The sequence below is a fragment of the Pinus tabuliformis genome, chromosome 8, assembly GCF_031772625.1.
Source record: "Pinus tabuliformis cultivar Carrire ecotype Pingquan chromosome 8, CPIR1, whole genome shotgun sequence".
Lineage (NCBI taxonomy): Eukaryota > Viridiplantae > Streptophyta > Pinopsida > Pinales > Pinaceae > Pinus > Pinus tabuliformis.
This window is the reverse complement of record NC_142294.1, coordinates 1,748,119,461-1,748,134,804: the sequence shown is the minus strand read 5'-3', so window position 1 is coordinate 1,748,134,804 and position 15,344 is coordinate 1,748,119,461. Positions and strand designations below refer to the sequence as shown.

The 15,344-nt window shown below is 37.3% G+C and overlaps 1 pseudogene; it reads left to right on the top strand.

The window, feature by feature from the left end:
* The first annotated feature begins 284 nt into the window (after nt 1–284).
* On the top strand, nt 285–15,057 carry LOC149243100 (myosin-17 pseudogene; annotated as a pseudogene).
* Nucleotides 15,058–15,344: the final 287 nt, after the last annotated feature.

Below are 15,344 nucleotides of genomic sequence, written 5' to 3'. Positions count from 1 at the left end.
CGGGTGTGTTTTGATAGACCTAAGGAAAAGGAAACACTTAGTCTCAAGCTGCTTGGAGTTCAAGTGCATGAACAACATTGTCAAATATGAAGCATTAGTCTTGGGTTTACAGAAGGCCCTCAACCTCAATGTTGTTAAGCTGAAAGTGGTAGGTGATTCAAAGATTGTGATAAGACAGGTACATAACACCATACACTGTCTCACATTGTCTTAAGATTTACCAACAAGAGGTATGGCGGCTTATCTCTGATTTCCAATATTTTAATACCATCTCTGTACCAATAATGCGCAATGTAGCTACAAATGCTCTGGAAAATGCAACTGCTAGGATCACACCGCTTAGGGATAGATTTACTGTTGAAATTTTGTATAAGCCATCTATTCCTAAAAACATCACTAATTTGCGTGTTTTAGATGATGATGAACGGATACTGCATTTCATGGCCAACACTGACGTCTTCAAGGATGTGACAATTGATGAAGACGTGCAAGAGAGGCCTCTCCAAGTCACAGATGATGACAGTAAAGGAAACCTCATCCCCAAGGGTGTGGTTTCACTCAAGAAGCTATATGACTTGCATAACCACTTCAAAGGGCCTAGGAACACTAAAACCCATAGTTCCACGCTGATGCATGAACAGATTAATGTGGGAATATACAAAGATCCGAAGTTCGTAAATATCAGTACATGTTGTACACCGCAAGAGTAGCAAGACTTTGTTTTCCTGTTTAGATACTGCCATGATGTATTCACGTGGACATACGATGACTTCGAAACATATGACATGTGAATAATCCAACACATTGTTCCGAAAAAGGAAGGGTCAAGCCATTTCAATAAAATCTCAGAAAATTCCAGAAAACACTTGAACCCCTCATATAGAAAGAATTGACTAAGTTGTTGGATGCTCAGATCATTTACAAAGTTTGTCATTCTACTTGGGTTTCAAACTTAGTTCCCGCGAGGAAGAAGTTCAGGAAGATCATCCTGTGCATATATTTCTGAAATTTGAATTGGACCTCGGACAAAGATAATTACCCTGTGCCATCTATGGAGCACATCTTGCAAACATTATCTGGAGCATAAATTTGTTCTCTTGTTGACTATTTTTCCAGATATAACAAGGTTCTGGTAGTAGATATTGACAGACTTAAAACTACATTCCATACCAAGTGGCCTACATTCTCTTATCGAAGAATTCCATTTGGGCTGGTAAACACAGGCACTACTTTTCAGTGTGCTATGGACATCACCTTCCGTGGGCTCATCGGACAGAGCATGGTGGTCTACCCTTACAATGTGACAATCTTTTCTAGAAAATGGTCAGACCACCTACCCCATCTTAAGAATATCTTTGAGTGATGTCAAAATTATGGGATATCCTTGAATCCTAAGAAGAGCGTATTTGCAGTGTCTGACAAGAACCTCCTCGGGTATATCATCCCCAAGTGTGGGATCAAGGTTGATCTAGATCGAGTTAGGACTATCACACAGATTCCTCACCCAGTCAACAAGAAAGCTATATAGTCCTTCTTGGGGAAGATCAACTTGCTCCGGAAGTTCATCTCATATTATGCACAGATTACTAAACCTATCCAAGACATGATCAAGAAGGACGCAATCCACAACTGGGGGAAGAACGAAAATGACACATTTTCCCCTATCAAGCAGGCAATAGTAGAAGCACTTGTTTGTAAAACCCAGATTTCAACAAATATTTTTTTCTTTATACTTTCGCTTCTGAAAATTCACTCATTGCAGTGCTCAATCAGAAGGATGAGTTGAATAACGAACATCCCTTCTCCTTCATGAGCGCAAGCATGTAGGGACCTGAGATTGAATATCCCGGTGTGGATAAACAAGAATATGGTGTATACAAGGAGGTGAAACATTTTAGAACCTACTTGCTAAAAAATGATTGCATAGTCTTTATGCCACACCCAACACCCAGTAGTCAGATCGTTGCTTGTTCAACAAGAGCTGGGTGAAAGACGTTTGAACTGGATGACAGGACTACAAGCGTATGATCTTGATATCAATCCAGTTCACACTAACGAGGGTCAAGGTATTTACAGACTAGCAGTGGAAACAATACACGTGCAAAAGGAAGAAGAATAGCTCACCGGTTGGGAGCAAGAAATCAACTTGTACAATGTAGAGCGAGCACCACCCACTTTGCACGACAAACCTTGGTACGAAGAAGTGTGCCAATACCTTGAGAATGGAACCATGCCCTCTCACGTTTCCATGCGACAAAAGAGGGAACTTTGACTTAAATCCTTACCTTACCAGTTTGTGCATGGAGTGCTTTACAGAAAGCACAACAATGGCATTTTTCTTAGGTGCTTGGAGGCACAAGATTTAGACAAAGTGTTACGTGATCTGCATGACGGACCAACCGAAGGTCACTTCGTGGGTAACACAACAATGCATAAAGTCATGAGAGCTAGTTTATATTGGCCCACATTATTTAAAGATGCACATGCCTATGCCTGCAAGTGCCCGATCTACCAGCGATGCGCCAACAAAAATCGAAGGTCAACAACCCCACTGTAGGCTATTGCACTAGACAAACCATTCCAACAATGGGGCTTAGACATCATTGGGGAAATATTCCCACTTTCATCAAAGCATCACTGCTACATCCTGACTGCTACAGATTACTTCACACAGTGGACAGCAGTAGTTCTTCTTAAACAAGTGAATGACCAAGAAATCATCAACTTCCTTCAGTAGAACATAATTTCAAGGTTTGGCGTTCCTGTATCACTTGTTTTTTGACAATGAAACTTACTTCTCTTCATTGAAACTTTATGATTTTTCATTACAATATGGTATTTTGATTAAGCATTCAGCTAAATACAACCCGTAGGGAAATGGTCTTGCCGAATCTACAAACAAGAGTCTCATTCGCATCACAAAAAAGACCATTTACTCTTAGCAATGAAACTAGCATTCTGCTATGGTGAATGCACTTTGGGCTGACCGAGTTACTCACAAGCCCTCTCTGAACACATCTCCATACTTCCTTGTATATGGAAAAGAAGCCATCCTCCCACCAAATATCTACTTGCCTGCTCTTCAATTATCCCAAGAATCCCGAGGAAAGCCATGTCTATTGGTTCAATGTAGGATGGACACATTACACAAGTTACAGGAAGAACAGATGAAAGAAAAATAAAAAATTTCACTCCACCAGAACCATATCAAGAGATTGTTCAATCAAAAGTTTGCAGGGAATGCCAGCTTTGTTGTGGGTGGCTTAGTATTGAAGTGGGATAAACCCCATGAAGACAAAGGAAAACACACGAAGTTCTAGTCCCTGTGGATTGGTCCTTTCATGGTCTATGAAAAACTTGGCCAACACACGTATCATCTACAATCACTTGACGGGAGGATTGAAAACCTTCCTGTCAATGGCCAAGATTTAAAATTTTATTTTCAATGATCTAGGGCCGCGCCCCACCCTATGTACATAATCTTTTCATTGTTTGTTCTCTTGTTTTACTTTGTTGTTTTCACTTCGTTTCACTTTTATTTTATGTCTTGTCATTTTCATTTTAGAAATAAGTGTTGTCCTATATTGTGTTCTGACTTTTGAATAAGTATGTGGCTGAAGTCGAAGAGTCTTGTGACACTGCAACACTTGGCTAGTCCTGTGTCCATCTTCTTTGTGCTTGGTTGCAACTTTTGGACGATGAAGCCTAGATGAAAAATACGATCCACCAGTAAGGGAAACTCTGGTCAAACCATGAACCTGTGTCTAAACTGGGAAACCCCATATACTCAGTCTTCTGCCCTATGTGTTCAAGCTTATTCAAATAGTAGAAAGGGAGAAGGGGAAAAATGTAAATGAGCAAACCTAAATCATAGGTATTATATGCCCAAAAATAAATAAGTGCCTATGTACAGTCCTCTTTCCAAAAAAATACAAAGGTGAAAGAAGAGAAAAGCTTCCTGCGTAGAGAGGTGAAGCAGGCAACTCCACTGGGGTACCGACCAAGCACGCTGGAACTGGATCAATGCTTGTGTTCTTGCGTGACTCCACCGGGGTGATGTCCAGGCCTACTAGTAGCGGAGCAACATGAGAGATTAAAACTTATAATTTGAAAATATTAAGCTTGTGAGCCAAACTACGCTTCCCAATTTTGAAACATTGTGATCTAGCTGAAAATTTTGTTGTGTTTGACTAAGTTGGTACGAGATGAACCATGTCTATTCATGGGGTAAGTGGGGAAGCCAAGGTAACTTGAACAATGAATCCATACTCCTTGAAAGGTCAAGGCACTGTGCTGAAAATGAACTGAAACAAAGAAGTTGGTATTTAACCAGTGTGTCGCCAAGTGTTGCAGCAGCTACAACACCTTCCAAAATTTTGGCCTGCGTCCAAATTTCAGAGCCTTCCTTGCTTTTTCCTTGATGGTTGCAAACACCCACGCTCATTCCATGAGATCTTATCGAGTATTCACACCCTTTTTTCTTGATCGACCGCTGATCGTCTTTTGGCATGTTGAATACTATGTCAAGCTTGCGAGTTTGTTCTCGCAATTTTGAAGGTTTGTCTTTGTGTGCATGAGTTGTTTTTCCTCTGTGAACATCAATCATACTCACACACAAAGTTGTACGCACTGTCACGCAAGTGTCATCATGGTCATTCAAAGATCTATCTCAAATGTCGCACTTGTCGATCATAATCTTGAAGTCTGTGTCACTGAACACATGTCGTCTTGTTGGTTTGAGGTGTCTTGTCGTCAAGTCATGCTAAGTGTGATATCACAATGTCATGTATGCACAAGTTCACTTGCTTCACACAACCATTTTTCTTGAAAATATATCGACTGTATAACCCTCCTTCAACCAGACCCCGACTGAGTTACACTGCGCAGTCTCAGCTCTCAGTGACCCTGCTCTACTACCGAGAACTGTGCAGAGCTTGAGGCTATATTCCAAGGCAGCTTGCACTCTGAAATTCTGCAAGTGAGGAAGTCAACTATCTCCCAAAACTGCGTAGAAGTTGTGCCAAAATTCAATCCACTCTGCGCTTCCCGCAACATCACTCATAAAGCCTCCCTTTGGTCTATTGGGAAATCATAACTGCACTGTGACTTGGGGCTACAATGTTCCCCAAAACTACGCATAAGTTTTCCAACTGCCTTCCCTGCACTGTCTGCAGAAACTGTGCAATCTTGTGAGTTAGGCCATTGTTGCCTATCACTGTACTGTTCTAGAGAATTGTGTAGATTTGACTGGCACATGCCTTGTTGGCTTGATCTTCTCTCCCTTTGAAATTACACAGTTTTGACTGGAAATCTCCCTGCTGCCCCGCTTTGCACTCATCTCGGAAACTGCATAAAAACTACCTATCCGACACTGCGTCTCAAAAATGCGCAGCTATGACGAGTAGCTCCCCACGGCATGATCCAGTCTTGCTCTTGAAAACTAAAAATAAATATCTGCCAATGCCTCCTACTGCCCGCTTTGTCTTCCTCAAAGAAACTACATAGATTCCCAATTGGACCCTTGGATGACTTACCAAGTCATCATCTTGAAAACTGCGCAGAATTGTCTAGTCATTCCTCCTGACACCCTGCCTTGTCTTCCTCCTAGGAATTTCACAATTCTACCTCCCAGTTGGGTTTTACCTTGTAGTTGTCACTACTATCATGGATTGCGTAAATCTTCCTCCCAGTGACATCTGTGTAGTTTTTCCCGACAGTGCTCCAGAGCCTCGCATCCCAGCCCAAGCAGTGCTCTGTATAGTTTCAGTGCCTTCTCCTCTCTCCTGATCACCTACACCCAAAACAGAAAACAATGTGTCATGTTAGACTAGGCAATTTTTAGATTTGATGTTGTCTTGTCATGAGTGATTGTAGGAATAGGTAATTGATGAAACATGGCACGATGACGAACGGGATGAAGAAGGAGCGCATGTTAGGAGACTTGCTCGCAGTTGAATGAATGTACGAAGCACATCGAGCAGCAAGAGAAAGGGACACATACATGTGCACCATCAAGCAAAGACCAAGACCATTGAAGACCCCACACACTTTGCCATGCGGAGGTGAAGACATGCTATATCGAGAGAACACCCATCATTTAGCAGCACAACGACTTGATATAAACACCACAGTTAGCCTGTACATGTTAGCAGTCTCATGTCAAGTAGTGTCATGAGTTGTCACGACCACACCACTACTATGGGCCATACTTTTTGTAAGCAAATGTAATGTAATGTGAAAGTCCAAGAGACACACATATGCATTTGAAGAGTCACGTTAGTTGAAAAGTCATAAGAAGTCAAACAGTCATGAGGGAAGTTGAAGAGTCACAAGGGTCAGTTATTAACCTTGGCTATATATACCCACTCATTGTACAAGAAAAGGACTTTTCACCTTGCCTCCTCCCACATAGCCTTGAGAGTCTATAGTCTATTCTTTGAGGAGTGAGGAGTGGCTCCAATGTCCTACTACTAGAGCTAGTGATGTATGGTGTACAGATGTGTCTTGGAACTTTTTCTTAATTCATAATCCTATCTCAGGCCAACACGTTTTCACGCATGTTTTGTATATGTTTGTAAGACAATTCTTTAAACGATTGTAATGCAATTTTTCTTAACCTGTACTAAGATAATTGAACTAATTCGGTTATTTTAGTACTTACATTGTTGAAGATGTGTTGTATTATTTATCATTACTGTCTTGCCTGTGTGGACTACACCGATGGATATTAGACAGGCCATTCTTGTGTATTCTTGGTTATAATGACCGTCACCCCCCGTGTGGACTACTCCGCTAGACAGTGTGCGTGTTTTCCCTTGTACTTTAGTTTTAACGCTTGTCGCATCCGTTGTGGACTATTCCGCTGGATGCTAGACAAACCCTTGTTGTTTCTGCATGTGTCTCTCTCTAGGTGGTACTACTACCTCTTATCTAGATGCTCACTTTTACCCTCTCCCTTGCAATAAGATAACCCAAACATAAAGTTACATTACGCACTCACGAGGCATACTCACCTCGCTTTCCTGAATTTACAAGCATAATACTGTCATGTGCTGAACAACAAGAGCTAAGGAAAATCTCTAAGATAATGGAAATTGGGCCATCATACTTGATGGGACTCCTACACCAAACGGTGCGAGGTCTAGTTGGGACTTCATACCGGGGAGATCCCCTAAATGTTGGTGGGTCTAGCACCGTCAACACTATGTAAATATTTCTGGAACAAATATGTGATAAACATTTATTTTCAGATTACATTGATAGTATTTATCAATTAGAGCTCGAGTCTACAGGTAAAAATGAAAATTAAACAAGAGAGTTGATATATTTGAGTAAAAGTCCAATATAATTTACATAGGGTACACTGGCAGTGACCCTTTCTCGTATGAAAACCCAGTTTAAAACAATATTGTAACCATAAACTAATAAACATAAATGGTGAAGTTGAATTGGCTTGTTACATTAGAAATGAATAGAATTTGAGCCATGTCCCTAAGACAAATACAATCTCCATTGTAAAAAGATATGGAAATGCATATCTTTCTGAATAAAACTTTAGATAGTGATAAACTTTTTACAGATAAATCTATAAATTCCATTCTAATGAATGTGAGTGAGAAAAGTAGGAGCAACATATAAGTAGACCAAAGAGCATAAGACCGATCTGCATGTGGTAAATTTGAAATGGGTTAGTAAGTTTTCCAAGTTTCTAACAAGTTACCACTGTGCTAAAGGGTGCTAAGGTTAACTGTAACAAAGAAAAGAACCCTTCGTTAGTACAATTGTAAGGACTAAGAATTTGACAAAAGATATAACTCGTTATTGAACCGTACCTAGAAGTTGGAGAGGTGGTTTACCTGTGAAGGCTGCTATGAAAACTTATTCGACCACTTGCAAATTAAAATAATATATGTATAAATTATAAAAGTCTTAGACAAATTCTCCGGTAGTAAAATAATAATAACTTATAAGAAAATAAGGTAAACCCTTGCAAAGAGAATGAGATATTTTAATGAAGTCTAAGCTCTTTATTCTTTGACCTATCCAAAGAACTGGCCATGACCATACGACTCCAAACTTGGTCATAGTCGAGAGCTATGCATTAAGCTAGGGCATGCCATGGCCCAAAGCCAACCATAGGTTGCCAATTTAATTAAAATTACAAGAGAAACCCCGATGGTTTTAATGAAGGATAACTTCTTTGGTCGAAGAGAGATTAGTTACTTGAACTATGAAACCCTCACCAAGAGGAAGTTCTAGGGAAAATCCATCAATTCGGAAGGCACCTAGACACAACAAAAATATGTCAAAAAAATATTTGAAATAATGTATAACTAGAATAAATATTTTAATGATATATAATTTCAAACATTGCAAAGCAAATTACATTAGGGATGAATAAAATGCACAATGAAGTACCTTCACACATTTTGATGCCCTATAAGGTATGATTTTTTTTTGAAAATGTGTTGCAATTAGGTTGAAAATTTGAAATTGAGAATTTCAAAGGACCTTACATTCACCATATTTACACATACAAAGGCAAAGTGTTAGAATGTTACTGAAGAACATAATTTTTTTTAACTAAAAACCATGGAAAATGTTGGTCTAACAATGTGCATCATCGAATTGCCATGTCAAAAGGTAGAGTTGTGAAACTTGGTGAGGTGTGCTAAAAATGCCATGGTAACACTGAAACCGATGTTGAATTCGAAAAACAAGTCGGAGAACCCTGACTTTGGTGGAAGCATCGAGAAAAATGGGAAAATTATGAAAGAACTATGCCCTATAACTCTAAATCATCGGTGATAAGTGGCATATGCTGGTCGTGCTTCAGGTTTATTGACAAGTGTCTAGGGTTTGAGTATGAAGAGTGAGAACCATAAGATCAAATAAGCAATGAATCACAACTGGAAATCGTTAAATTTGGTATGTCGAACAAATAATCATCAAGAACGTTGGTTAGGCAAATACCCACTCTCCCTACTATAGTGGAAATTAATCATGGTGTATATAAACCACGCCAAGGTTAAAATCCTATGATTTTATACGTTGAATGTTGAATGTGCACGGAATGCATATGGTCGAAAACAATGGTAATGTTAGAAGATAACAAGTGTACCCTTAAGATAATAGTTTTCTAACCAACGATAACCAACGATAAGGATACAATTTGGTGGCACATTTAATGCCTTACAGGGCCCGAAAAAGGCTATATGCAAATAAAGTCCCCTTATGTTCTATAATTGATAAGATAAAGAATACAAATATAAAATAATGTAATGCTTGCAACATGAGTTAACTCTCTCTCATATTGTTGAGTATAAAATAATACTTTAAATATTATATAGTGTAAAGGAAGCATTGAGTATAAAATTAACACTTTAAATATTATAGAGTAAAGAAAAAGGTCCATGAACCTCTTCCATAATGAAGCAGTTAGGAATGTCTCTTGAGAAAATTCTCGAATCAAGGATAATGGCTAGGAATCTTCTGAGTTTTTGAAGTCATTTAGGAATGTCTCTTGAGAAAATTCTCAAAACCAAGGACTATTGCTAGGAATCGTCTTAGTTTTTGAACTCATGGAAAATTGGAAATAAGAATTCCAAAGTGTGATCCAAGTGATATCATTTTTCCCAAAAATCATGTAGAAATATCTAGATAACTTTATGATGAAAAGAGATACGAATGATACTCAATAACTTTATTTAAATGATGATTTTAAATAATAGTATATGAAAATAAATTATTAGTCTAAAAAGGTTGGTTTAATAAGTAAAAACAAGATAAAAAATAAATAATAATATGCAAAATTGGGGTTGTGATAGTTGAAATCACAGTTGTAGTTGTAGTTTATAGCATTAGGTTTTTATGGTTCTTAACTAGAATTTTATCTTTCTATGTGTCATACAAAAAGGAAAATTGCTACCACAAAGAAAAACTAAAGGATGACTGAAGATATTAATAGACATACTTCTGTAGATTCACCCGAAAGGGGTGGAGAGCATGATACTGAGTAGGGAACGATAAGGGGAGAAACTACAAACCAAAATAACCATGAATATTAAATTTTACAATTGATTCCTAGTCTAAGAGCAGACCTAGATGATATTAAAGCTAATAAGGAGAAACTATCTAAGCAAGGGATGGACAAGGAGACATAAATGGGTACATACTCAAGAGGTTAGATGAAGATAGAGGAATTATCAAATTTGAATGAACTCATTAGAAAAGGTCTAGGAGTGAGACTCTAGACATAACAAAATCGTTGACCTCTAGTGAGAGTCAAACATCAAAGTTTAAATTTGACTTGAAAACCAAAATTGAGGGAGTAGCACTTCTGTGTCTAAGAAAAAAAATGAGTCCCAATTATAGGGTGAATTTAAAAACATCAGACCTTCAAATTTCCATAGAGAATCTAAGGAAGGGGCAGAAGCTTGGCTTCTAAACATCTCACAATATTTTGAAGTCTATAGTTACCCTAGTAACTTGAAAGACAAACTCGCTACATATCAATTGACTGGAAAAACAACTTTGTGGTGAGAAGAAAACAAAGAGATAAACAAAATTAGAGGCAAAAACATGACTAAGAAATTATTCAAGCAGGAATTCAAGATAATGTACTTAACATAGAGGTATTACGATGAGAAATCCATGGAATTCCATGGATTGAGACTGGGTTAGTTAACCATGGCTAAATTTGTAAATAAATTTATGAATTGTGATATGTGCCATATTTCAAGGAAGAAAAGGAACAATTCAAAGGTTTATCAATTTCTTGCTCTTTTCCTATAAAGAGAGAATTGAATATGATAATCCAAAAATAATGGACGAAACAATAAGAAAGGAAAAATTGCACTACACCTAGAATAAGTAGAAAAGTGATAATTCGAAGAATTGGTTGGCAAAGAGGAATGAGAAATTCTGTGATAAAAAGACGGGAAATAAGAAACCTTCATTTTCCAATACCTCTAAAAGTGTTCAAGGGAAATCACAATAGGAATGTGAATCAACAAAGAAATAAGAATTTGGGAAGCAGCTAGGTAACAAGAGCAAGGAGCCAATTGTTTTTTGAAATTCCAAGGTCACCTATCAAATGTTAAAGCTGTAATGAAAATCATTTGTGGAGGAATTGTCCACAAAATACTTTGGCTAAAAAGGCAATAATGCATAACATATAAGAATCCTTTATAGTAAATGATGTTTATCGTAACATCCCAAGGATTAATGCAATGCTGAATGATAGACGGGTTGACCATCAATCCACCATGGTGGAGATCCAAGGTAAAATATTTGGAAAAACGATATCCATATTAATTTATTGTGGCTCTAGTTTAAGTTATATTTCTTCTTTTGTGATTAGAAAATGTGGTCTTAGGAAATAAATAGACCAAACCTTGGTTAGTGCAATTAGTTATAGGGACCAAAAGAAAGGTTATTGAGATTAGCAAAGACTATCCAATAGACTTAAATGGATTGAACGCTAAGATGAACTTGAATATTATTCATATGATGCCCTTATTGGCATGGATTGGATTGAACAACACAAGGTAGTCTTAAATTGTTTGGATTATTTTTTTACAGTGTCAGTGATGAAGGGGTAATGTATACATTAAAATGAATACCAAGGGCCATTTTAGTAAGGTGAATATATGCCTTACAGTTAAAGAAATGTACTAAAAAAGGATGTAAATTGTTTGCAATTCATATTGAAGATCATTATAAAGATAATCAAAAACCTTCCATAGAATATTATCTTGTCTTGGAAGAATATAAATATGTTTTTCCTAAGAAAATCCTAGGAATACATACACGAAGTGACATAGATTTCACTATAGACCTTATCCTTGGAGAAGTACCAACATCTATAGATCCATATGGAATGAGTGTTCCAAAATTGATGGAACTAAAATGCAGCTACAAGAGCTATTAGACAAAAAATATATCATAGCAAGTGTGTCACCTTGGGGTGAACTGATCTTATTTGTGAAGAAAAATGATGGTGCCTTTAGAATTTGCATAGACCACTTACAAATGAACAAGATGACAATCAAGAATAAGTATCCATTACCTAGGATTGATGGCCTATTTGATTAGGTCAAGGGAGCCACTATCTTTTCAAGGATTGATTTAAGATCTAGTTATCATCAAATCATAATAAAAGATGAAGATATTCATAAGGTAACTTTTAGGACATTGTATGAACATTATTAGTTCATCAGTTATTCATTTCAGAATCATGAATGCACCAACCACATTTATGTGTCTAATCAATAATGTACTTAGCCCATATCCAGAAAAAATTGTAATTATGTTTATCGATAACATCTTAATCTATTCAAAGAACAAAGATGAACATGGACATCATTTGAAAACAAATCTCGAAACACTTAGAAAGAATGAACTATATGCCAATTTCAGTAAATGCTATCAAAACATAGATTCATTATTTGGGCCATAGATTCATTATTTGGGCCATGTTATATCTAAAGAGGGAATTGGAGTAGATGTAAAGAAGATAAAGGTCATTATGGAATGGCCATTACCTAAGGATGCAGTTGCCATCAAATTCTGCATGAGGATTCTTGTAGCTTATTTTTGCCTCTCGGATATGGACCATGAACGAGATTGCTATGTCAATTTTATGTTGATTATGCTCATAGTTTTGCTTCCTTCTCGCCTAGATTTGTGCCTGAAATTGATGAGTGCCACTCTTGATGCCGAATTGTTTTCGAAGTATTTCAGTGGTTGTCCGATCATTAATTTCCCTTAATTTCCCTTGGTTCACTTACCCGGTTCGTACATATTATTTGGAGAAAGTACTTTCTCTTGTAGAATTTGGGATGGATGAAAACCAGTTAAGTGATCATAATAGTCAAAATTTGGCAAGTTGCAAGACCCCCTCAATGACTCAGGAAGACACGAATGCTATGGATGAGGCTATCACTCTTTCCTAGCTAAAGAATTATTTTGATTTGCTGATGGACATAATTTCAGGGAATCCAAGCCTTGAACTCTATAATCATCAACATTCTTTGAATGGAGCTACAGCATTTAAGGTGGTTTGTGGCAAAGGAAGAGTCGATGATGTTTCACTACTGCTCTCATATAGTACCAATTGTATTTTATAGGCACGAGGTGGAAGTATGGCTTTAGAATGGGCTTAGAGGGCCAACTGCACGTCCAGTCAGCATCTAAAGAAGCACAATTGCTTAAGCGTTATATGGTTATAGTTGATATGGATGAGGTTGATATAAAACTTATTGAAAAGTTATTTATGGTGTATGTTCAAATCTCATTCATATTTTCACAAATTGCGTGTAGCAACCATTGCTATTTAATGGGCATGGAGATGTAGGGTTGTTAGAATGGAATTCCGTAGATTGAAATTGGCTTCAAGGGAAAGAGGTGCTCTACAGGAAGCAAAGAAAAATCTTGAGAAAATATGCGAAGAGCTCAATTGGCATTTGGATCTTGAGAAAAGATTATGAGCTTCCAATGAAGAATGGAAAAGAAAGGGAGAGGAAGTTGATTCAAAGGCCTTCCAAGATAAGTAGAGTTTGTAGAGATCTGAGGAAAAAACTTGTAATTTAGATCATGAGAAGCAAGTACTTACGCAACAAGATATAGTCATCGCTAAGAATAATGGCCATCCCAATGTTGGAAGGCCTGTTAATATCCAGGAGACGCCTGAAATCAATCATTTTTCGAATGGAGATCAGAAATAATGCTTTGATTCGTCCATGGCCTTTCAAATTTTTAGAGATTCGAATCACACACCAGGAGAATCAAGGCGTTCCAGGGCTATATTTGATAGATAGTAGGAAATTATAGAAGGCCTCCTAAAGTGTGTAACAGAGAATTTAGGTTTTAGTCATGAAAAACTTCTTGTGGCTTGTATCATTTAGAAGTGTCTTCTTCATTTCCACGCATTTGAATCCGGACGGACTATTGTTTTTGACCTTTTAATGCATGCTATCCAAATAATAACTGAGGAAGAAGATAACATAGATGTATTATCATATGAGCTTTCAAATATTTCAACATCGCTTTTACTTCTTCAATACGCTTTAAGATCAAATGGTTATCTTGCAACGCCACAACTTCGGTTAACTTCTTCAGTCATTTCTTTGGGAATGATTGCACAAGGCTTTAGATCACCTTCAGGGTTGCTTCCCCTGGACAATTGCATATCTAAGTAATCTTGATGGCACAAGGCATGTGGAAGCAACGTATCCTTCCTTACTTTTCAAATAACAATTGACTTCTGTTGTGGAAACGTTTTATGGGTATATTCAAGATACTGTAAAAAATGAAATAACACCACTACTTGGTCAATTCATTCAGGGACCAAGAGTTTCTCGAGTGACAATGGGCAAAGGCTCACGTTCACCAAATGTTGGTGGATCTAGTCAACAAGCGTTGAGCAGTCATCTGAAAAGTATTGTCAACTTTATGAACTCTTTATTGAACACCCTATGTTCTAACCATGTAGATATATTCTTTATCCGTAAACTCTTTACGCAAGTTTTCTTATTCATCAATGGACAATTTTTTAACAACCTAATGTTGCGGCATGAATGCTTCTCTTTTAGTAATGGGGAGTACATTAAGTCTGGACTTGCAGGACTAGAAAAATGGATATGTGAAACATCAGAAAAATATGCAGGAACATCTTGGGATGAATTGAGATGCATAAGAAAAGTTATTAGTTTCTTGGTTATACATGACAAATAGAAGAAGTCTTTGGATAAAATTTCACATGATCTATTTCCGGTGTTGAGCATTCGACAGTTATACCAAATAAGCACGATGTACTGGGATGATAAATATGGCACACAAAGTTTATCGAATGACGTTATTAAAAGCATGAGGGAGATTTTGAAAAATGATTCAAGTTATGCTTCTAATTATTCATTTTTTTGGGATGATGATTTAAGCATCCCATTCTCTGCGGATGATATATCAAACAATATTGGCCATATAGATATCTCTGACGCTAAGTTACCACCCTTGCTTCGTGAATTCCCAACTTTTCGTATTTTTCTGAGGCATTGAAAATTGATGTGATAGATTTTGGAGTCTGTTAATCTAATGATTTTCTACATCCTATGCGAGGAAGACAATTTTTACTGAATCACTGTTTGCTTTTTAATTTGAGCTTTCTTAAAAGGAGAATCAGTTTTGTAATTGTTCTAAAATTTAGTTGTATAACTGATTAGATAGTTAGGTCCAAGGGGAGGAAATAAAAATGAGAAATCAATTATTGTAAAGGCTTTAGAAGGGTTTGGAAGGGCTGATAATGTAAACAAAATTCTCTCTTAAGTCTGAATATGATATTGCAG